This window comes from Scyliorhinus torazame, chromosome 7 (genome assembly GCF_047496885.1).
Source record: "Scyliorhinus torazame isolate Kashiwa2021f chromosome 7, sScyTor2.1, whole genome shotgun sequence".
NCBI lineage: Eukaryota > Metazoa > Chordata > Chondrichthyes > Carcharhiniformes > Scyliorhinidae > Scyliorhinus > Scyliorhinus torazame.
In genome coordinates, this window is record NC_092713.1 from 91,489,642 (window position 1) to 91,514,444 (window position 24,803).

At 45.5% G+C, this 24,803-nt stretch overlaps 1 protein-coding gene across 1 annotated transcript in view; it reads left to right on the forward strand.

The window, feature by feature from the left end:
• The window catches only part of lrrc40 (leucine rich repeat containing 40), a 168,743-nt gene that overhangs the window by 23,372 nt on the left and 120,568 nt on the right, over positions 1-24,803 (forward strand). The gene's annotated exons all lie outside the window — the stretch shown is intronic.

A 24,803-nucleotide genomic window follows, 5' to 3' on the forward strand; every position in this document is an offset into this window, starting at 1 on the left:
GCTGCATGTCCCACCTCTTGAAGTCCTCCTCCATTTGTTCTACCAACCGTGTCAGATTAAGTCTGTGCAAGGTTCCCCAGCTCCTAGCGATCTGAATCCCCAGGTATCGGAAGTTTCTTTCCACTTTCCTTAGAGGCAAGCCTTCTATCTCTCTACTCTGGTCCCCTGGATGTATCACAAATAATTCACTCTTCCCCATGTTTAGCCTATACCCCGAGAAATCCCCGAACCCCCTCAAAATTCGCATAACCTCTATCATTCCCCCCGCTGGGTCCGACACGTATAACAATAGGTCATCCGCATATAACGAGACTCGGTGTTCTTCTCCCCCTCTAATCACCCCTCTCCATTCCCTGGAGTCTCTCAACGCCATGGCCAGAGGTTCAATTGCCAACGCGAACAACAATGGAGACAGCGGGCATCCCTGTCTTGTTCCCCTATATAGTCGGAAATACTCCGATTATGTCGACCTGTAGCTACGCTTGCCGTTGGAGCCCCATAAAGAAGTCTAACCCAGCTAATAAACCCGTTCCCAAACCCAAACCTCCTTAACACTTCCCATAAATACTCCCACTCCACCCTATCAAATGCCTTCTCTGCGTCCATTGCCGCCACTATCTCTGCCTCCCCCTCCACTGGGGGCATCATTATCACCCCTAATAGTCGTCGCACGTTAACATTCAGTTGTCTCCCTTTTACGAACCCTGTCTGGTCTTCGTGCACCACCCCCGGGACACAGTCCTCTATCCTCGATGCCAGTACCTTTGCCAACAATTTGGCGTCCACGTTCAACAATGAAATGGGTCTATAGGACCCGCACTGCAACGGATCTTTATCCCTCTTCAAAATTAACGATATCGTCGCCTCCGACATCGTCGGGGGTAGAGTCCCCCCTTTCCTGGCCTCATTGAACGTCCTCACCATCAACGGGGCCAACAAGTCCACATATTTTCTGTAATACTCCACCGGGAACCCGTCTGGTCCTGGGGCCTTCCCTGCTTGCATGCTTCCCAGTCCCTTAATAACCTCGTCCACCCCAATCGGTGCCCCCAGGCCTACCACCCCCCGCTCCTCCACTTTCGGGAACCTCAATTGGTCCAGGAACTGCCGCATCCCCTCCTCTCCCTCTGGGGGTTGAGACCTATACAGTTCCTCATAGAAGGTCTTGAACACCTCATTTATCTTTCCTGCCCTTCGCACCGTGTCTCCCCTTTCGTCTCTAATTCCTCCTATCTCCCTCGCTGCTGCCCTCTTTCGCAATTGATGAGCCAACAGGCGACTCGCCTTTTCCCCATATTCATACCTCCTCCCCTGTGCCTTCCTCCACAGTACCTCCGCCTTTCTGGTGGTCAGAAGGTCAAATTCCGTCTGGAGTCGTCTCCTCTCCCTGTACAATTCCTCCTCCGGGGTCTCTGCAAATTCCCTATCCACCCTTAAAAATCACATCCAGTACTGTCTTAAAGGCATTCAACAAAATATTTGCCAGGCATGGTATTCCTCGTATCATCATGTCTGACAATGGTCCATGCTTTTCAAGTCCTGAATGGCAAGAAATCTCATTGAATTACAATTTTGAACTTGTAACTTCAAGCCTTCATTTTCCACAATCCAATGGAAAAGCAGAGAAAGTGTCCACGTTATGAAACATCTACTTAGCAAATCAAAAGATTCACAATCTGATTTTTATTTAGCTTTACTCAATTACAAGACCTCCCCTTTATCAGCAAGATTATCTCCATCTCAAATGTTATACAACAGGAATTTAGGAACGACTCTACCTCAGTTACATTTTTCTGATCCTGAACAACATTGCACTGTGAAGAAAATTCAACAACAGAAAATAAAACAAAAGCAATATTTTGATTTACATTCAAAAGAATTGTCTACTCTATCTGAGAATGATACTGGTAGATTAAGACTTCCTGAAGGAGGTTGGTCTGACATTGCACGCATAATTAGGAAATTCTCTCCAAGATCTTATCTGATAACTTCAGATGGAAACATTCTGAGAAGAAATCGTAGAGATCTACTTCAAGTCACAGATACTGCGTAGATTTTTCCTAATCTTTACTTGAATCTAACAATTTCAAAACAGGTTGAATAGCAAATGCATTCAAATTTGATGATCAACAAAGACATTAAAACTTCTTCATCACTTTTGACATTAAGGAGATCGACAAAGAGAAGAAGGCCCAATCATCTGAATTTGTGAACTTTTTCATAATTCTAGTGATTGCTGTACATTGTATACACTGCATTACATATGTAAATTTTTCTTTTAATATTTGCAAGAAAATGTAAAAAAAAAAAAGGGATGTAGTGATCTCTATATTAATATACATGATCGATGTATGTAAAACTAGTAGTCAATTCAACACTAGATGTCTCACTATCACATGGTATAAGAAAGACTTTCCCGCTCTTTCTGAGTGTACGCGCTTCTGGAGAGTGAACAGACAAGACATAGAATAGCTAGAGAGAGAGAAGTTATAAGTTATTACATTGTTTAGTTAGTTATCTTTACTGTATTTTATTTATTTATTTCACTAGTTGAGTAAGTACAAAGGACTCAATAAATTAGTTCATCTTTACAAGAATACTGTTGTTCATTTCATCAACTCAGCTGGTTCAAAGTTTAATAAACTATATTACACAAGGTAATATAACAAAGTACATCCCTCAATTTTTGATCATAATTTAGAAAACTAAAATTCCTCACTAGGGTTCCACTTGGTTGTTATCAGTATCTTATGAATACATTTTCAAATTAGGTTCCTTTGATATTGTTTAAGATTTTTCCCATATCTCTTTTTATATATAAAAAAAATCAATGCCATTGTTGTTCTCGTCCTGTGCCGGACTTCTTTTGTTTCCCTCGGCTAGCTCACTCATTATCTTTCTAAAATCTGCCCAAATCCAATCTGATGACTAACAACCTTTTATCTTTCGAATTTTACCTTCTATATTACATTGTGATCACAACTCCAAATGTGCTTCGCCATAGTTAATTGATCCACCTAATCTATTTAATTACTCATAACTTGATCTAGCCTTTTGTTGCTAACTTTTGCCTTAGTTTAATTGCTCTGTTTTATCACCTTTGCTCTTGAGTCGCCAGGTATCTTTCTGATACCGCCATGTGGTTCAAGTCCGAGTAATGATCAATAATCCAATACACCGCTTAGTAAGATTGAAATCAAAGCACATTTATTATATACAGTAATCAATACTCATGCATAAATTCTACGTCTAAGCTACTTCCTACATCTAACAGGCCAATACTTAACTTGGAACTGGCCCACCAGGTCAGGGAAACGAATGGCCTTTCGTTCGGGTTCTGAGCCTGCGGGATTCGAAGCTGGTACAGATTGATAGCTAGGAGCGCCTATCTCGTTGCGAGCGTTGAAGTAAGACTTACTGGATGTTTCGCGATGGCTGGACCAGTCAGTGTCAAGGGTTGGTCTGCGTTGCTGAGTGACCCGGTCAGAAGAAGAAGCAGCAGGGTGCGGAAGGGTGGCCGAAGGATGCAGAAGGCCGATTTGAACTTGGACTCTATTCTTATAGTCCCCAGGGGCTTCCCGCCTTTCGGGGCCGACCCTTTACCTGGTTCCAAGTGATTGGACTTTGTCCCAATCACTTGGTTCGATATTCTCCATTGCTGGAGCGATTCCTTGATCGATGGGCGGTCTTGAGGTGATTGTTCACCTCCCTTTGTGTAGGCTTCTGTTGGCGCCAATGAGTCTGGGTTGGCTTTGTGTCTAAAATGTTGCACATTGTTCCCGAGGATTGCTCATTAGTACGCAGATGGCTGGTGTTTTGTTGTGCTGATGGTTACTGGTATCGATCTTGCCTGGCCTTCCCAGAGGTGAATACACAGTTTACCTGTAGCTGCTTGTTTTAGTCCTGTTGGCTGATTTTCCCATCAGCTTTTGTCGTTCGCCATTTTAAATCTGGGTTAGCCATTCTAAATCGGGAGTTAGCCATTTTAACTGGCTACACTTTGAAAACCTTCTAACATGCTGCTTGAGAAAGAACTCCTACATACAGTTATTCTTCCAGCACTTTTGCACTCCTGCCTCCTTTCTTTTCCATCCCTCTTAATTATGAGGTCTAGTTGTCCTTGCTCATGAACTCTGCATTGTGATGCATGCATTTAAACCTTTCTCTGCTCTCTAAAAAAACACTTTAAAAAAATTTGAACTATCATCACTTTAGTGTTTTTCCCATTTTTAAAGATGGAATTCCCATTTGATTTTTCCCTCTCCTGCACCCATCCTTTGGTTGCTAAATAAATATAAATACAAGTACTCCTTTTTGAAAAAATGGTTTTTGAATAAATAGTGTACCCCTCAGAATCAGAAATGCACAGTGCAGAACAGGCCTTTCGGCCCATCGGGTCTGCACTGGCACGTGAAAAATACCTACGTACATACCTAATCCCATTTGCCAGCACTTGGCCCATAGCCTTGAACGCTATGACGTGCCAAATTCTCATCCAGGTTTATTTTAAAGGATATGAGATAACCCGCCTCTACCACCCTCCCAGGCAGTGCATTCGAGACAATCTGAGTAAAAAAGTTTCCCTCGCATCTCTTTACCCCCCACCCCCAATCCCTTGCCCTTCACCTTGAGTTTGTGCCCCCTCATGACCGACCCTTCAACTAAGGGTAGCAGCTGCTCCCTATTAACCCTGTCCATGCCCCTCATAATCTTGTACACCGTGAGCAAGTCGCCCCTCAATCTTCTCCTCTCCAATGAAAAGAAACCAAGCCTATCCAACAAATATCCCATCCCAGGCAACATCCTGGTGAGTCTCCCCTGCATCCCCTCCTGTGCAACCACACTCTTCCTACAATGTGGTAACCAGTACTGCAGACAGTACTCTAGCTGTGGCTTCACCAAAGTTCCATACCAACTCCAACGTGACCTCCATGTTTCTGTAATCTATGCCTTGATTGATAAAGGCAAGTGTCCCGTATGCCTTTTTCACCACCCTATTAACCTGCCCTCCTGCCTTCAGAGATCTATGGACAACCAAGCCAAGGTCCCTTTGTTCCTCAGAACTTCCCAGTCTCATACACTTTGGAAGGATTTTGATAAGAAAGGCATCACCTCACAATCTTCAGAGTTATATTCCATCTTCCACTTATCTGCCCATTTGACCATTCCATCTATATCGTCCTGTAACCCAAGACATTCAGCCTCGCTGTTAACCACCCGGCCAATCTTTGTGTCATCTGTGAACTTCCTGATCCATCCCCTCACATAGTCATCTATGTCGTCTATAGGACAGCATGGTGGCGCAGTGGTTAGCACTGCTAGCTAGGGCACTGAGGACCCGGGTTTGAATCCCGGCCCTGGGTCACTCTGTGTGGAGTTTGCACATTCTCCCCGTGTCTGCGTGAGGTTCACTCCCACAATCCAAAGATGTGCACGTTCAGTGAATTGGCCACACTAAATTGCCCCTTAATTGGAATAAAATAATTGGGTACTCTAAATTTATATTTTTAAAAATCGATGTAATTTAGGGCAGCACGGTAGCACAGTGGTTAGCATTGTTGCGTCACAGCTCCAGGGTCCCAGGTTCGATTCCCGGCTTGGGTCACTGTCTGTGCGGAATCTGCACGTTCTCCCTGTGACTGCGTGGGTTTCCTCCGGGTGCTCCGATTTCCTCCCACAGTCTAAAAATGTGCAGGTTAGGTGGACTGGCCACGCTAAATTGGCCCCTTAGTATCCAAAAATGTTGGGTGGGGTTGTTGGGTTGCAGGGATGGGGTGGAGGTGTGGGCTTAATTAGGGTGTTCTTTCCAAGGGCCGGTGCAGACTCGATGGGCCGAATGACCTCCTTCGGCACTGTAAATTCTATGATTCTGTATAAATGATGAATAAAAGGGGACTCAGCACAGATTCCTGTGGTATGCCATTAGACACTGGCTTCCAGTCACTAAAGTAGCCATCTGTCATCGCCCTCTGTCCCCCACAATAATGCCAATTTTGAATCCACCTTATCAAATTACCCTAAATCCATGTGCATTTGCCCTCTTTATAAGTCTCCCATGTGGGACTTTGTCAAAGCTTTGCTGAAATCTATATAAACTACATTAACTACACTACCCTCATCTATACACCTGGTCACCTCGTCAAAAAATGCAGTCAAATTTGTTAAGCATCCCTTCCTGACAGAGCCATGCTGACTATCCCTGATCGATCCTTGCCTTTCCAAGTGGAGATAGAATCTCTCCTTCAGAATTTTCTCCAATAGTTTCCTTGACACTGACATGAGACTCACTGGTCTGTCGTTCCCTGGTTTATCTCAACATCCATTCTTACATAGTAGAACCACCTTGGCTGTTCTCCAGTCCTCTGGCACCTCCCCCGTGGCCAGAGAGGAATTAAAAATTTGGATCAGAGCCCCTGCAATCTCCTCCCTCCCCTCCCACAGGAGCCTGGGACATAATTCATTTGGATCTAGAGATTTGTTTACTTTTAAGCTTGCCAACACCTCCAATACCTTGTCACTCCCTGTGTCAATTTGCTCAAGAACCTTGCAATCTCTCTCCCTGAGTTCCTTACCTATAACTTTATTCTGTTGGGTGAAGACAGATGTGAAATATTCATTCAACACCCTACCAATGTCCTTTGACTCTACCCACCAATTGTCCCGAATGGGCCCTACTCTTTCACTGGTTATCCTCTTCTCATTGATGTACTTATGGAATACCTTGGGGATTTCCCCTGCTTTTATCAGCCAGAGATTTTTCATATCCCCTCCTTGCTCTCAGAATTGCTTTTTTAAGCTCCACCCTGCAGTTTTGTACTCCACTAATGCCTCTGCTGAATTGCTCCCCTCGCACTTACTAAAAGCCTCTCTTTTCCTTCTCAATGTATCCTGAGTATCTCTGGTCACCCATGCTCCTCTCTGCTTGTTACTCCTTCCTATCACCCCAGAGGGAACTTGTTGGGCCTGTATTCTCTTCATTTCCTTTTTTTTTTAAATAATATTTTATTGAAAATTTTTGGTCAACCAACACAGTACATTGTGCATCCTTTACACAACATTGTAACAATACAGATAATAATGACCTTTTTAAATTTAAACAAAAACAACAACAAATAAATAAATATTAAATAACAAAAAAAAAAAAAGAAAAGCTAGCCCTAATTGGCAACTGCCTTGTCTCAGGCCACCCTCTCCCCCCATCCCTCCCCCCCCCATCCCTCCCTCCCCCCCCCCCCCATCTCCCCCTCTCCCCCCCCCCCCCAAGTCCTGGGCCGCTGCTGCTGCCTTCTTTGTTCTCCCCTATCTATCTTTCCGCAAGATATTCGACGAACGGTTGCCACCGCCTAGTAAACCCTTGAGCCGACCCCCTTAGGACGAACTTAATCCGCTCCAACTTTATGAACCCCGCCATATCATTTATCCAGGTCTCCACCCCCGGGGGCTTGGCTTCTTTCCACATTAGCAATATTCTGCGCCGGGCTACTAGGGACGCAAAGGCCAAAACATCGGCCTCTTTCGCCTCCTGCACTCCCGGCTCTTGTGCAACCCCAAATATAGCCAACCCCCAGCTTGGTTCGACCCGGACTCCTACTACTTTCGAAAGCACCTTTGTCACCCCCATCCAAAACCCCTGTAGTGCCGGGCATGACCAAAACATATGGGTATGATTCGCTGGGCTTCTCGAGCACCTCGCACACCTATCCTCCACCCCAAAAAATTTACTGAGCCGTGTTCCAGTCATATGTGCCCTGTGTAATACCTTGAACTGAATCAGGCTTAGCCTGGCGCACGAGGACGACGAGTTTACCCTGTTTAGGGCATCTGCCCACATCCCCTCCTCAATCTCCTCCCCTAGCTCTTCTTCCCATTTCCCTTTTAGTTCGTCCATCATAGTCTCCCCTTCGTCTCTCATTTCCCTATATATATCCGACACCTTACCGTCCCCCACCCATTTCTTTGAGATGACTCTGTCCTGCACCTCTTGTGTCGGGAGCTGCGGGAATTCCCTCACCTGTTGCCTCGCAAAAGCCCTCAATTGCATGTACCTGAATGCATTCCCTTGGGGCAACCCATATTTCTCGGTCAGCGCTCCCAGACTCGCAAACTTCCCATCCACAAATAGATCTTTCAATTGCGTTATACCTGCTCTTTGCCACATTCCATATCCCCCATCCATTCCCCCCGGGGCAAACCTATGGTTGTTTCTTATCGGGGACCCCCCCAGTGCTCCGGTCTTTCCCCTATGTCGTCTCCACTGTCCCCAAATCTTCAATGTAGCTACCACCACCGGACTCGTGGTATAGTTCCTTGGTGAGAACGGCAATGGGGCTGTCACCATAGCCTGCAGGCTGGTCCCCCTACAGGACGCCCTCTCTTATCTCTTCCACGCCGCTCCTTCCTCCTCTCCCATCCACTTACTCACCATTGAAATATTAGCAGCCCAATAATACTCACTTAGGCTCGGTAGTGCCAGCCCCCCCCTATCCCTACTACGCTGTAAGAATCCCTTCCTCACTCTCGGAGTCTTCCCGGCCCAAACAAAACCCATGGTACTCTTTTCTATCCTTTTGAAAAAAGCCTTCGTGATCACCACCGGGAGACACTGAAACACAAAGAGGAATCTCGGGAGGCCCACCATCTTAACCGCCTGCACCCTCCCTGCCATTGACAATGCTACCATATCCCATCTCTTGAAATCTTCCTCCATCTGTTCCACCAACCGCGTCAAATTTAGCCTGTGCAATGTGCCCCAATTCTTAGCTATCTGGATCCCCAGGTAACGAAAGTCTCTTGTTACCTTCCTCAACGGTAGGTCTTCTATTTCCCTACTCTGCTCCCCTGGATGCACCACAAACAGCTCACTCTTCCCCATGTTCAATTTATACCCTGAAAAATCCCCAAACTCCCCAAGTATCCGCATTATTTCTGGCATCCCCTCCGCTGGATCCACCACATATAGTAGCAGATCATCCGCATATAAAGATACCCGGTGTTCTTCTCCTCCCCTAAGTATTCCCCTCCATCCCTTGGAACCTCTCAGCGCTATCGCCAGGGGCTCAATCGCCAGTGCAAACAGTAACGGGGACAGAGGACATCCCTGCCTTGTCCCTCTATGGAGCCGAAAATATGCCGATCCCCGTCCATTCGTGACCACACTCGCCACTGGGGCCCTATACAACAGCTGCACCCATCTAACATACCCCTCTCCGAACCCAAATCTCCTCAACACCTCCCACAGATAATCCCACTCCACTCTATCAAATGCTTTCTCGGCATCCATCGCCACTACTATCTCCGTTTCACCCTCTGGTGGGGCCATCATCATTACCCCTAACAACCTCCGTATGTTCGTGTTCAGCTGTCTCCCCTTCACAAACCCAGTTTGGTCCTCATGAACCACCCCCGGGACACATTCCTCTATTCTCATTGCCATTACCTTGGCCAAGACCTTGGCATCTACATTGAGGAGGGAGATTGGTCTGTAGGACCCGCATTGTAGCGGATCCTTTTCCTTCTTTAAAAGAAGCGATATCGTTGCTTCTGACATAGTCGGGGGCAGTTGTCCCCTTTCCTTTGCCTCGTTAAAGGTCCTCGTCAGTAGCGGGGCGAGCAAGTCCAAATATTTTCTGTAAAATTCAACTGGGAATCCGTCCGGTCCCGGAGCCTTTCCCGTCTGCATGTTCCTAATTCCTTTCACCACTTCTTCTACCGTGATCTGTGCTCCCAATCCCATCCTTTCCTGCTCTTCCACCGTGGGAATTTCCAGCCGATCCAAAAACTCCATCATTCTCTCCCTCCCATCCGGGGGTTGAGCTTCATACAATTTTTTATAAAATGTCTTAAACACTTCATTCACTCTCTCCGCTCCCCACTCCGTCTCTCCATCTTCGTCTCTCACCCCCCCTATTTCCCTCGCTGCTCCCCTTTTCCTCAATTGGTGTGCCAGCAATCTGCTCGCCTTCTCTCCATATTCATACTGTACACCCTGCGCCTTCCTCCATTGTGCCTCTGCAGTGCCTGTGGTCAGCAAGTCAAATTCCACATGCAGCCTTTGCCTTTCCCTATACAGTCCCTCCTCCGGTGCTTCCGCATACTGTCTGTCCACCCTCAAAAGTTCTTGCAACAACCGCTCCCGTTCCTTACTCTCCTGCTTCCCTTTATGTGTCCTTATTGATATCAGCTCCCCCCTAACCACCGCCTTCAACGCCTCCCAGACCACTCCCACCTGAACCTCCCCATTGTCATTGAGTTCCAAGTACTTTTCAATGCATCCCCTCACCCTTAAGCACACCCCCTCATCCGCCATTAGTCCCATGTCCATTCTCCAGGGTGGACGCCCTCTCGTTTCCTCCCCTATCTCCAAGTCTACCCAGTGTGGGGCATGATCCGAAATGGCTATAGCCGTATATTCCGTTCCCCTCACCCTCGGGATCAATGCCCTACCCAACACAAAAAAGTCTATGCGTGAATAGACTTTATGGACATAGGAGAAAAACGAGAACTCCTTACTCCTAGGTCTACTGAATCTCCACGGGTCCACCCCTCCCATCTGCTCCATAAAATCCTTAAGCACCTTGGCTGCTGCCGGCCTCCTACCAGTCCTGGACTTCGACCTATCCAGCCTTGGTTCCAACACCGTGTTAAAGTCTCCCCCCATTATCAGCTTTCCGGTCTCTAGGTCTGGGATGCGTCCTAGCATTCGCCTCATAAAATTGGCATCGTCCCAATTCGGGGCATACACGTTTACCAACACCACCATCTCTCCCTGTAATTTGCCACTCACCATCACGTATCTGCCCCCGTTATCCGCCACTATAGTCTTTGCCTCGAACATTACCCGCTTCCCCACTAATATAGCCACCCCCCTGTTTTTCGCATCCAGCCCCGAATGGAACACCTGCCCTACCCATCCTTTGCGCAACCTAACCTGATCTATCAGTTTCAGGTGCGTTTCCTGTAACATGACCACATCTGCTTTAAGTTTCTTAAAGTGTGCGAGTACTCGTGCCCTCTTTATCGGCCCGTTAAGCCCCCTCACGTTCCACGTGATCAGCCAAGTTCGGGGGCTTCCCACCCCCCCCCCCCCCCCCCCCCCCCCTTGCCGGTTAACCATCATCTTTTTCCAGCTTCTCGCCCAGTTCCCACGCAGCTGTATTTCTCCCAGACGGTGCCCCCCCGCCCATCCTTTCCCGTACCCACTCCCCCCTTTCCCCAGCAGCAGCAACCCAGTAATTCCCCCCCCCCCCCCGCTAGACCCCCCGCTAGCGTAATTACTCCCCCCATGTTGCTCCCAGAAGTCAGCAAACTCTGGCTGACCTCGGCTTCCCCCCGTGATCACAGCTCGCCCCGTGCGGCGCCCCCTCCTTCCTGCTTCTCTATTCCCGCCATAATTATCATAGCGTGGGAACCAAGCCCGCGCCTCTCCCTCGGCCCCGCCTCCCATGGCCAACGCCCCATCTCCTCTCCCTCCCCACCTCCCCCCATCACCACCTGTGGGAGAAAGAAAAGTTGCCATACCGCAGGATTAATCATACAATCCCTCTTCGCCCCTCCCCCCCCCCCCCACTCGTCCCACCACTTTGTCCAAACGTTCATTTTCGTAGTCCAATCATTCCAATTTTTCTTCCACAATAAAAGTCCACGCTTCATCCGCCGTCTCAAAGTAGTGGTGCCTCCCTTGATATGTGACCCACAGTCTTGCCGGTTGCAGCATTCCAAACTTTATCTTTTTTTTGTGAAGTACCGCTTTGGCCCGATTAAAGCTCGCCCTCCTTCTCGCCACCTCCGCACTCCAATCTTGATAGACGCGGATCACCGCGTTCTCCCATTTACTACACCGAGTTTTCTTCGCCCATCTAAGGACCATTTCTCTATCCTTAAAACGGAGAAATCTCACCACTATGGCTCTGGGAGCTTCTCCTGCTCTCGATCCTCGCACCATAACTCGGTATGCTCCCTCCACCTCCAACGGACCCGTCGGGGCCTCCACTCCCATTAACGAGTGCAGCATCGTGCTCACATATGCCCCGACGTCCGCCCCCTCCACACCTTCAGGAAGGCCAAGAATCCTCAAGTTGTTCCTCCTTGCGTTATTTTCCAGTGCCTCCAACCTCTCCACAGATCGTTTCTGGTGTGCCTCCTGTATCTCCGACTTCACCACCAGGCCCTGTATATCGTTTTCATTCTCTGCTGCTTTCGCCTTCACGACCCGAAGCTCCTGCTCCTGGGTCTTTTGTTCCTCTTTCAGCCCTTCAATCGCCTGTAATATCGGGGCCAACAACTCTTTCTTCATTTCCTTTTTTATCTCCTCCACGCAGCGTTTCAAAAACTCTTGTTGTTCAGGGCCCCATATGAAACTGCCACCTTCCGACGCCATCTTGGTTTCTGCTTGCCTTCCTTGCCGTTGTTCCAAAGGATCCGCTGCAATCCGGCCACTTTCCTCTCCTTTTTCCATCCGTGTCCAGGGGGAACACCCTTCTGGTTTACCGCACGGTGTTTTCAGCCGTTAAAATTGCCGTTGGGGCTCCTATCAAGAGCCCAAAAGTCCGTTTCACAGGGAGCTGCCGAAACGTGCGACTCAGCTGGTCATCGCCGCACCCGGAAGTCCTTCATTTCCTTTTTGAATGCCCCCCACTGTTCTGCCGAAGATTTCCCCATAAGTAGCTCTTCCTAGTCTACCTAGGCCAGATCCTGCCTTATTTTACTAAAATCCTCACCTCAACCAACCCAAAACATTTTTTTGCAACTTTTATTTTTCTCTCTCCATTACTTGCTGTCCTACTTAGATTTATTTGTCCGGTTCTCCCATCTCCCTCATCTGGTTTAAATGCCTCTTTCTACACTCCCCACTTGACCGCTGCAGCATATCAATTTGCATTCAGTGGATATTTAACTCTGCTCTTTACAATTTGTCTGCTGACCTTGCAGTTGAAGTGCTATGGTTGGCGTCAACACTTACAAAACCGTTTTCTTTGCTTGAATTTATATTATTTATTTAGAATATACAGCACAGAAACAGACCATTTGGCATGAATGCCTCAGATCTAGGAAGGAATAACTAAAATCTTTATCTAATGATGATGGCTAGAATCATGTGTGGTTGTCAAGTAAGAACGGATTTTCACTCTGCGTATTTCCTTCCACTATCATGATTCCTGCTGATACACACTCAAGGTGTAAGAATGGTCACTGTCGAAGCTGCTAAAATTTGTAGAACTATACAGCATAGAGTCAATGCAGTCAAGTGAAATATTGTAGAATTTTTTTGGAAAATTATTTCTTCATACTGTTGATCTTATGACTGTCAATATATGTGGGTTTTACAGGGAAATTTTAATTTGAGGTGTTGCAAAATTCTGTTAACTTTAAGCACCGTTCCATTTGTACAAACATATCACCACAAGGCTTCTGAGAACAATATAAATCATCAGATTTTAATTCATTTTACACTAGCTATCCATGAGTGAGCAATGAGTGCATCTTTTATGTAGGGATGATGGTCCCTTTAATAACTAAGTTTCTCTAGGTGATGACTTCTGTTAAAACCGGTTACTTCTAGTAATTGATCATGTGGCCAAGTTGCTAGGAGGTAAACAACAGAAAAGAGGGTCAACGATAAGTTCATTTTAGCGGTGAGTAGATTGTGGACATGAGTCTCAAGCAGGATTTTAGTATTTTTTCAGTTTTAGAACAAGTTTGCTGCAGGAAACATAAAGGCTTTACATCCCTTGCTAACCAAAGAACTAACAAGGAATTGGACTTTTGGGATAGCCAAAGAAATAGAGTTTAAGATACAAGACTCTAGAATTAACAGATACTAGAACCAGGAGAGTTCTCACCCAAGGTAGCTACAATTAACAACCATAGCAACGCTGGTAAGAAGTCTGTTAAATGTGAGTAAGAAGGCTGTTAAATGTGATCATGATGCCCCCGGAAGGTAGGGAGGTTGAGGTAGTGATCGCAATGGATGCAGAAAAGGATTTTGATCGGGTAGAATGGGATTATCTGTGGGAGTTACTGGCATAGTTCGGATTCGGGCGGGGCTTTATTGACTGGGTCAGGTTACTGTATCAGGCTCCTGTGGCAAGTGTACGGACGAACAGGACAACTTCGGACAATTTTAGACTGCACCGGGGGACGAGACAGGGATGCCCCTTCCCCCCCCCCCCCCCACTGTTGTTTGCGCTGGCTATAGAGCCGTTGGCAATTGCTCTGAGAGCTTCAAGAGGCTGGAGGGGACTGGTCTGGGGGGAGGGGGGGGGGGGGGGCACAGGGTTTTGCTCTAGGCGGATGATCTGCTTCTGTACGTTTCAGACCCAGTAGAGGGGATGGAAGAAATCATGAAGATTTTAGGGGATTTCGGCCGGTTTTCGGGGTATAAGCTAAACATGGAAACGAGTGAGATGTTTGTGGTTCAGGCTAGGGGACAAGAGGGGCGACTGGGAGAGCTGCCGTTTAGGTCAGTAGGGACGTGCTTCCGTTGTCTCTGGCCGGGAGGGTGCAAACAGTGAAAATGACGGTCCTCCCGAAGTTCCTAGTTGTATTTCAGTGTCTGTCGTGGAAATCATAATAAAGACAAATTCCTCGAGGTTCGTTTTAAGGAAATTTATTTACACAAATATACTTGTGGAGAGAGAGTGTTTCAGCTGCAGTCTGAGTTATGCAGTCAAAAACTATTTTATTTATTGGTTGAAATAAACAACTTTGAAGCGATAAAGCTTGGGAACATACGCAAGAGGAAATATAAATGTTTTGCCCTTGGTTTAAAAACAATTTAGTTGTCCTTCGGAAGAACAACTTATTATCATAATAAGGCCAGTACCACATACTAAGCAGTATTTGGTTTACATTACTTAACCTCCTTATTTTCGCTCAAAAGCAGTGTTAAAATATAGTTAATATCCCCAGCATGCTTCTAAATTGGTAACTCATTAACTTCCCTTCGACAATTCCCTCCGTGTTGATCTTAACACCTTTTAGTAAATTATCGTGTCCTCCATAGAAAAGGGTTGCTTATAATGTAAGGGGAATGGACGTATGACAGTTCCCTGCGTGTTATGAGCTGGTAGCAAGGAGGCACGGCCGATAGGGCTGTTCTCTCGTGTTAGTACAATAAAAATATCTTGCGCAATATTAAACAGTAACCATACAACAATCAAGATTACAATGGCGATTATAATCCCGAACACAATCCTCTGTTCTGACGATCCTACCATCCAAAGCCAAAATCCCATCCCTCATTTTCATGTAATCTTGTCACCTCTCTACGAGTGTGATCCACCAGATTATCAATTTTTCTGAGTTATCAGGGATGCATGTGCAATAGTCACTTCCAATCAGGGCACAAGTGCGTCCCTTTTCAGCTAACAAGAAATCAAGAGCCATTCTATTCTGCAGGGCAACTGCTCTTATAGCAACCATCTCAGTTTCTATCTGGTTAACAGCTTCTGCAGTGTCATTGGCTACCTGCTCAAGGATGTCTCGTAGTTCGCGTAGTTCGTTTGCATCACTGGCTATTCCTAATGGTGGTATCATTATTCCCAGCATTTGTGCCCATGTCATAACACTGCTTGTCGTCCTGTGATGGGGATGGTCCTGCAATTGCTGAATGTGATGCACATAAGGGACTACCTATCCCAAATAGCAGGAGCCTTCCCAATTATCTGGTATGGCCACAGATAAAATACATGCCGTTATATGCGGTCAGGTTTCCTTTACTATCAGTCATCATTAGTCTAATCGGATCCCCTTCCCAGGAGCCTCCACTAGTTTGATTTTCAACACCTGACCAACCAAAGATGAATAGTCCTTCAGCTGTAAGGTGAAACATAGGGGGTTGCCAATTCAAGGTCTGGTCGCACTGACTTGTGCCGACTGGGTAGGTCCCATCTGTTTTATGTTTCCTAAAGCCATATGCTACCCTTTGGGACTCCAGTATAATTGGGAAGGATCAAACAGGGCGTTTGACGTGTTACATTAAACCTAGGTCCCCACCATTCCTCAAACCTATTCATATCGTATCCAGCTAATCTCCAATCGAACATATTCTGTGTATCTTCTCCACGTCCTGTACTATTTTGTCTTAGAGCCCATTCTGCTATCTCTTTACTGGCGAATGGGATAGGTCGCTCAGGGAAGTCCTCCTCCAAGCCTCTGGGAATTTGTGTACAAACCCAACAACTGAATTTATTTACTCTCACTGCGTATGAGTGAGACATGTTCTTCAAGCAGCTATTGGATAGGTACATGGATTACGGTAAAATGATATAGTGTAGATTTATTTGTTCTTAAGGGCAGCACGGTAGCATTGTGGATAGCACAATGCTTCACAGCTCCAGGGTCCCAGGTTCGATTCCGGCTTGGGTCACTGTCTGTGCGGAGTCTGCACGTCCTCCCCGTGTCTGCGTGGGTTTCCTCCGGGTGCTCCGGTTTCCTCCCACGGTCCAAAGATGTGCAGGTTAGGTGAATTGGCCAATGATAAATTGCCCTTAATGTCCAAAATTGCCCTTGGTGTTGGGTGGAGGTGTTGAGTTTGGGTAGGGTGCTCTTTCCAGGAGCCGGTGCAGACTCAAAGGGCCGAATGGCCTCCTTCTGCACTGTAAATTCAATGATAATCTGTGATTAATCTAGGACAAAGGTTCGGCACAACATCGTGGGCCGAAGGGCCTGTTCTGTGCTGTATTTTCTATGTTCTATGTATATTAAGGTGTTAGTATGCAATTTACCCTCTACATGATGTTGGATTAGTATGATAATATAAAAACATCAACGCCGTTATTCTCTTCAGGTTAGCGTCTCACTTGTACTCTCAAAGTTCCGTATGATGTAGTTTACACGAATTGCGTGGATCCCATCTGGCTTTTCTTTTACTTTAATGGCTGTTCGGGTTGTTAGCAGCACTTGGTAGGGTCCATTCCACCTAGGAGAAAAATAATCTTTGTTTAGTGCTTTCACATACACTTGATTTCCAGGTTTAAAGGGTGTGTATTTCCCTCTTTTGGATGCATCTGAGCCTTTTGCACCTTTTCATGTTTTTTTTCTTGGTTTTTTTTTCCAGCGGTTTCACACATGGCCTGGGCATATTTTAGTCTCATCTGCACTTATTAAGGCTACTGCCGCTGGAGTCATTGGAGGTTTAGTTTCAATTGTCGTGGGACGTTCCATTAATATCTCATATGGGGTTAAACCCGTATTACGAATTCTCTGATTTTGCAGTGCATACATTACTATGGGTATGGCATCTGGCCAAAGCAGCCCATTTTGTTGACACACTTTTGTAACTGCAGTTTTAATTATTCCATCCGCCCTTTCCACCATTCCTGAGGATTGTGGCTGATATGGGTTATGCAATTTCCAATCAAATCCCATGGCTTCTGTTCGGGCTTTGGTCAATTTGCTAGTGAAATGAGTTCCCCTGTCACTGTTAATACCCATTGGTATCACAATCCCAGGATATTCGTCCTTCAACCCTTCAGTTGTCTGATTTTCCCACTGGCTTATCAACCACAGTAGGCATCACTCCCACCTGCGATCCAGCTATATCATTATCCAAGATAATTTCTCTATTACTCCTACTACCACTTCACCACTCTTCGCTGGACTTTCCAACCGTACCTTATATAATGGAACACTATTTCTCTCACCCTGAATTCCACATATTACCACCTTTTTTGGCAACATTCTTCCCAAACTACATAACTCCTCATCTCCTACCATCAAAGATTGACTAGCTCCCGTATCTCTTAAAATTGTGACTTCTTTACCAACTCCTCCTGATACACATTTGACCCACACAAGTAAATTCTTTAAAAAGATCTGGCACCTTCTTATCAATCACCTCTTGATCAGGCTGTACAATATTTTGCACCTCCTTCGCTTCACTTGGGCTTTCCTTTACCACTTTAACAAACCCCACTGTCTTATCCTGTTTTACCACATCAGCCTTCCCAGTGCTTTTCTTCAACCAACAACACTGTGACTTCACATGGCCTAGTTTATTACAGTGAAAACATTTGAAACTTTTCACTTCTTTTCCACCCTCCTGGATTTCTTTTTTAATCTGAGGTACACTCTCCTTATTATCTCCTATCAGATCACCTTTACCTTTACCACATGAGTATTTCTCATGTCCCCAGTTTCTAACCCTCACAGGCTGAAACTGATGTTGGAAACCAAACTTTGATTTATGAACTAATTCATAATCATCTGCCATTTCTGCTGCTAATCTCGCAGTTTTAACCCTCTGTTCCCATATGAGTTCTCACTACATCAGGAATTGAATTTTTAAACTCCTCCAAAAGTATAATTTCTCTGAGAGCTTCATACGTTTGGTCTATTTTCAAAGCCCTTATCCACCTATCAAAATTGTCTTGATAGCAACCTGCTTTTAGCCAAGAGCGATGCTCCTGTAGAGAGGCTTGCTCCTGTGCCTGTTTTAACTTTGATTCTGTTATGGTGGACGGAAGTTCAACTGCAGAAGCTTGTAGTTGTGGCTGCTGTTTGAGAGCCACGTTTTTGCTATTTTATCAGCAAATCTATTGCCGCATGAGATTTCATCGTCTGTGGTAGTATGCGCTTCACACTTTAAAACGGCTATCTTGCTGGGCAGCTGAACAGCATCTAGTAAATTTAAAACCAATTTAGCATGTTTAATAGGTTGGCCGGAGGAAGTTATGAATCCCCTGTTTTTCCATAATTGGCCAAAATCATGTACTACCCCAAAAGCAGATCGGGAATCAGTATAAATATTGACTATTTTATTTTTAGCTAGAATGCATGCTTTAGTAAGGGCAAACTATTCGGCCACTTGAGCAGACGTTCCCGAAAGCAGAGCAAAAGCTTCCACTATCTTGAATGGAGTTACTTTTGCATCACCGGCCAGGAGGGTCATATCATTTGGTCGGTTTGCTGACCCATTGGTGAGAAAGATGATGTCTGGATTTTCTCGTGGGTGATTCAATAAATCAGGTCGCGAGGTTGTGGTGGCTTCAACCAATAGTAAACAGTCATGATCATCCATATGTTCTGTTTCCGACGGCGCGGGTAAGAGTGTAGCAGGGTTGGCAGCTGGCGCTCGCTTGTAGGTAAAGTTGGTTGAAGAGAGGATTACTTCGTACCCAGTGTGTCGAGCCGCAGTAAAATGCTACATTGCGGATGAATTATTTTTTCTACTATGGTCGCTGTGGCTGCTACTGCTCTTAAGCAATTTGGCATACCCTTTACCACAGCACATAGGACCACCGAGTAATAGGCAAGGGGCCTTTTCCCTCCTCCATGCTCTTGCACCAGGACCCCTGTTGCAAATCCCCCTGCTTCATTCAAATAAAGAGTAAAGGGTTTGCTGAAATTAGGAAGTCCCAAGGCAGGGACGCTAATCGTGGCTTGTTTCAAATTACGAAATGCTTGCTCCCTCTCTGGGATCCAGGTAACAACTGAAGGGGCATCCTGTAGGGTAGCCTTTCGCAATACTGTGTCCATCTCTCTATCATCCGGTATCCACTGCCTGCAATGGCCCACCAATCCGAGGAAGGTAAATGATTCCTTTTTCGTGCGTGGTGTTGGAACCCTTGCTACAGACTGTACGCTTTCAGACCCAATCCTCCGCTGTCCTTGCTGCAGCTGAAATCCCAAACACTGAACTGTCTCCTGACAGAATTGCAGCTTGTCCATTGAGACCCTATGCCCTCTTTCTGCCAGATGTGATAATAACAAAAGGGTATTCTGTTGACAAACTAGCCCTCCCTCTGAGGCTATCAATAAATTGTCATCATATTGAGGGACTGTTGAGCCTGCAGACAACTGGCACTCGTCCAAGTCTCTCTTAATACTGTTAATTCCGATATGTAAAGCAAATAGATGTTGACTTTCCGGGTGCAATGGTATGGAGAAAAAGGCTGAGAAAGTATCCGTTGTTGATGGTGTAGAAGACAAAATGACATTTGTGTCCGGCACCAATGGAGCAATAGTGATAACAGTTTTATTGATGGCTCTAAGATCTTGCACAAACCCCCACTCGTTGGGTCTTCCTACCTTTGGATTGGGGAGTATAGGGGGGGGTTACAGGGGCTTTGTGTTCTCTTCAGCACCCCTTGCTGTAATAGTGCATTGATCACTCCCTCTATCCCTTTTTCTGTTTCCGGTGCCAACCTGTATAGTTTTAAGCAGGGCAACGTTCTTCTGTAACTGCACCCTATGTGCTGGGGCAGAATGTACTTTTCCAACATGATTTTGATGTTGAGCCCATAGATGTGCCAGTACCTGGGCCAGGATTGAAGGGAGTAAATGATGGCTCTCTCGGGGAGGTTGTTGTCTTTCAAATGTAGCGGGCCATTGCTCCTCTTTCCAGGTCACTTTGCCCTCAGGCAATTTCGTCCATCCATTTCAATATAAATCCCATGTATTACTTTTTTTCCTTTGGCCTCTTTGATCACTTCTCCTATTTGCTTTGGCCGTAAGACAACCCGCTAAGGCAATGTTAAATGGGGTTCTGAAGTTGAACCCATCCTAAAAAGGTCCCTCTGACTAGATCAACTGTACTAACATTCCTAATCACACAACACCGAAAAATAAAAAGGAGTGACATGCAATGAGGCCTGCTGTCCTAAGTGACTTTGCGTTTATAAACTGTATGCATGCTCATCCTCACGAGCATACCAAGCCGTGCAATGGGTCACTATATTCTCTCATCTGGACTCTATCAGGTGTTTTAATAGCTGTGCCCATGGCTCATTGATCTTCTGTAAGACTTCCTGCAGATTTAAATTTTTTTTAAAACAGTGTTACTGTAAGGGTTAAAGTTCAGCTGCCAGCATAGAACACAGACATAGAGCGATCGGGCGCAGTCTCAGAAGTTATTAAATTTTTCAGCTGGTGAGCTCTTATTTCAGACAGTTCTATAAACATTCCATTATCAATGCGATGTATTAGCATTCCTAATTTGCAGAGTGTCTGCTTGCCTAATAGGGTCAGGTATTGCTAGTTGCGGTACATCCTTCCTCGGGGTTAAATGCTCCTTGGCCCCATGCATGATAGCCTCTTCCCCTCTATTTGCTAACCAGTGTTCGAGGGACTCATTTCCTTCATTCAAATGATTATCATTATTGGGAACCCATCCCCCATTTATGCCGGATGGGACTGCAATTCAAAGCTGACAAAGATGCATCATAAGAGTATTTTGGAAGCAGCAAAACATCCCCTGGGAGGAGGCTATAAATAGCACATATTTAAGCCAAATTCCAATGATTGATTTTATAGGCATTAGCTATTCTTAGAGACGTATATTTTTTCTTTGTCAATTCAGAAAAGATCAACTGTCTGCTGAAATGGTTAATGTTTCCTGCAGAATCTAAGGGGCGGAGAACTTGGCATGATGCCATTTACGTTTTTTCACATCTAAAAACGTATTCATATTCAATTACTTTTATTCGTAAAGGCACTTTCTTTTAAACTGATCGTAATTTCCAATGTTTCCGTTCATTAGAGAAATCTCAACAAAAATCACTTAAGTTATAATCTCTGACGCACAAAGACAGACGATAAAAAATACAACCCACTTCATGCTTTGACTAAAATTAATTGGTTAAACAAAACACACAGATTCTCACAGCCCACAAATATCACAGTTAACCGTTAGCCTTATCTCACGGCTACAGACAAATCTCGCTTTTACCTTAATCTTCTATTTACTTTTACTCCCCTGTTTTTTTTCCGAAAGGGAGCCAGCTTCATTAGATTCCTATGCGGGACATATAGGTTTCCTACCTCATTCCATTGCTTTACGATTGTTTCTTTTCATTTTCTTACTCATTTTGACTCCCTTATCTGTCCTCTTTAAGGAGTTCACCTTCTTTCTCGCTCCGGATATCTTTACCGAGGTTTCGGGACGACCTGTGAGGGAGCAGCGAGTTTAATGCTCATCGTTCCTTCTGCAAAATACTTTAGAACATATATATAACAATAACAACAATCGCGGAAATCATTTACAAATACTCCAGGGAGCGCACACCGGTGTTTATCCTTTCACGAACCTCAAAGTCTTTTTTTTTTAATTTTAGTCTCTGAGGCACCTTTTTCTTCCCATGCAGCTATCATTAATTTATTAATTAAGATAACTCTCCTAGCATGAGTCACTGGCCAGAAATTAAGGCTGCCAAGTCGCAGGTGCCCCTTTCAGCTGGGGTCGCGCAATGGCTCTCTCCCTTTCAGCTGAGAGAGTCCTGTTTAGAGATTCGTTTTGGGGTTCATGTCCCGTTAAATTAGGGAAACTGCAACAACTACGCCAATTTGTCGTGGAAATCATAATAAAGACAAATTCCTCGAGGTTCGATTTAAGGAAATTTATTTTCACAAATATACTTGTGGAGAGAGTGTGTTTCAGCTGCAAAGCCAAGGCACTGCACTCTGAGTTATGCAGTCAAAAACCATTATATTTATAGGTTGAAATAAACAACTTTGAAGCGATAAAGCTTGGGAACATACGCAAGAGGAAATATAAATGTTTTGCCCTTGGTTTAAAAACAATTTGAGTACGCATTTCGTTGTCCTTCGGAAGAACAACTTATTATCATAATAAGTACCAGTAATGAGGCCAGTACCACGTACTAAGCAGTATTTGGTTTACATCACTTGACCTCCTTATTTTCGCTCAAAAGCAGTGTTAAAATATAGTTAATATTCCCAGCATGCTTCTAAATTGGTAACTCATTAACTTCCCTTCCACAGTGTCTCCCCATTTTTATTCTGCGGTCCTTCTTTAAGCGGGTCAACCGAGTGATCACGGGCTTCGTCTGCGGGGGCAAGACCCCGCGAGTAAGGAAGGTAATGCTTGAGCGGAGTCGGGGAGAGGGCGGGCTGGCGCTGCCAAATTTTAGCAATTATTACTGGGCGGCTAATGTAGCCATGATCAGGAAGTGGGTGGTGGGGGAGGGGTCGGCATGGGTGCGTATGGAGGCTGCTTCTTGTAAGGGCACCAGTCTAGGGGCGTTGGTAACTGCGCCTCTGCCGCTCCCTCCGGTGCGGTACTCCACCAGCCTCGTGGCGGTGGCGGCCCTGAGAGTTTGGGGCCACTGGAGGCAGCATGTGGGAGCAGTGGGAGCATCGGTCTGGGCCCCAATCTGTGATAATCACCGGTTTGCCCCGGGGAGTATGGACAGTGGGTTCCAGTTATGGCAGAGAGCGGGGATTGAGAGGATGTGGGATGCGTTCATAGAGGGGAGTTTTCCGAGTATGAAGGCGTTGGAGGAAAAGTTTGGGCTGGCGTGGGGAAACAAATTTGGGTGCGAGACTTCCTTCGTAAACAGGTGTTAACCTTCCCGCTCCTGCCGCTGAGGGGGATTCAGGACAGGTAATTTCCAGAGGGTGGGCAGGGGAGGGGAGCATCTCGGACATCTATAAGGAGTTTATGGGGTCGGAGGAGACTCCGACCAAGGAGCTATGGCGCAAGTGGGAGGAGGAGCTGGGAGGTGAGATAGAGGATGGTCCATGGGTAGACGCGTTGAGTAGAGTCAACACGTCTGCAACATGTGCCAGGCTCAGCCTGATACAATTTAAGGTCGTTCACCGGGCTCACATGACAGTGGCCCGGATGAGCAGATTCTTTGGGGTGGAGGACAGGTGCACAAAATGCGCGGGAGGACCAGCGAACCATGTCCGCATGTTTTGGACATGTGCAACGCTTAGGGGATTTTGGCAGGGGTTTGCAGATGTCATGTCCAAGGTTTTAAAAACAAGGGTGGTGCAATTTTCGGGTTGTCAGAAGACCGGGAATCCAGGAGGAGAAAGAGGCAGACGTCCTGGCCTTTGCTTACCTGGTATCCTGGAGACGGATACTATTAGCATGGAGGCACTCAAAGCCTCCGAAGTCGGAGACCTGGCTATCGGACATGGCTAGCTTTCTCTGTATGGAGAAAATTAAGTTTGCCTTGAGAGGTTCACTGTTGGGGTTCACCCGGAGGTGGCAACCGTTCGTCGACTTCTTTGCGGAAAATTAATCGTCAGCAGACGGGGGTGGGGGGGGGGGGGTAGGTTAAGTTGGAGTAGGGGGTAATAAGGGTGGGACCTGCACACAAGATAAACGGCTTTTGCACTATGTTTATGGTTTCATGTATATTGTCTATTTTGTTGTTACTGTACCAAAAATTCCTCCATAAAATGTTTATTTAAAAAAAAAACCATAGCAACGCCGTGTTAAGAGGGAGTCTGTAATTAAAGGATAGTTGAAGAAGATTTTAAAGGAAAACCTCACCACAAGTGAGTGAAAGGCCTGAGAAATCTTAGCCCTTGTATGAATCTTTGAAACAGTACTCAACCAAAGTAGTTAACCGTCCAATATTTGATAAAAATTTGATTTGTGTTTTTTGAGGGCGTAAGTAAAGTTGGGTTAAGAAATTTGGTTTTGGTGTTCATTGTACTTTTAATATCTTTAACCTAATTAACTATTTAAGATTGGGTATAATTATTAGCATTTATGTTCTTTTTGTTGATTAAGATTATTCTGACTTATAATGGGAATCTTGTGGTTTTACTTTTTTAGTAAATACATGGGTTTTCACATTACCAAACAAAAAATATAATTAAAACGTTACTGTTCTCTACCGAGATCATAACAGAGGTTACATAAATGAGGTGAGGTTATGGAGAGATTTAAACATGAGGCTGAGAATCTTTAAATTGAGACATTCAAGGATCAGGAATCAAGACCATGCAGATCAGCGAGCACAGGGGTAATGGGTGAATTGACTTGTTGTGTTACATGCAGCGGAATTTTGAATTAACTCATTTTTGGATGGTACATTGAAATAGTTTTG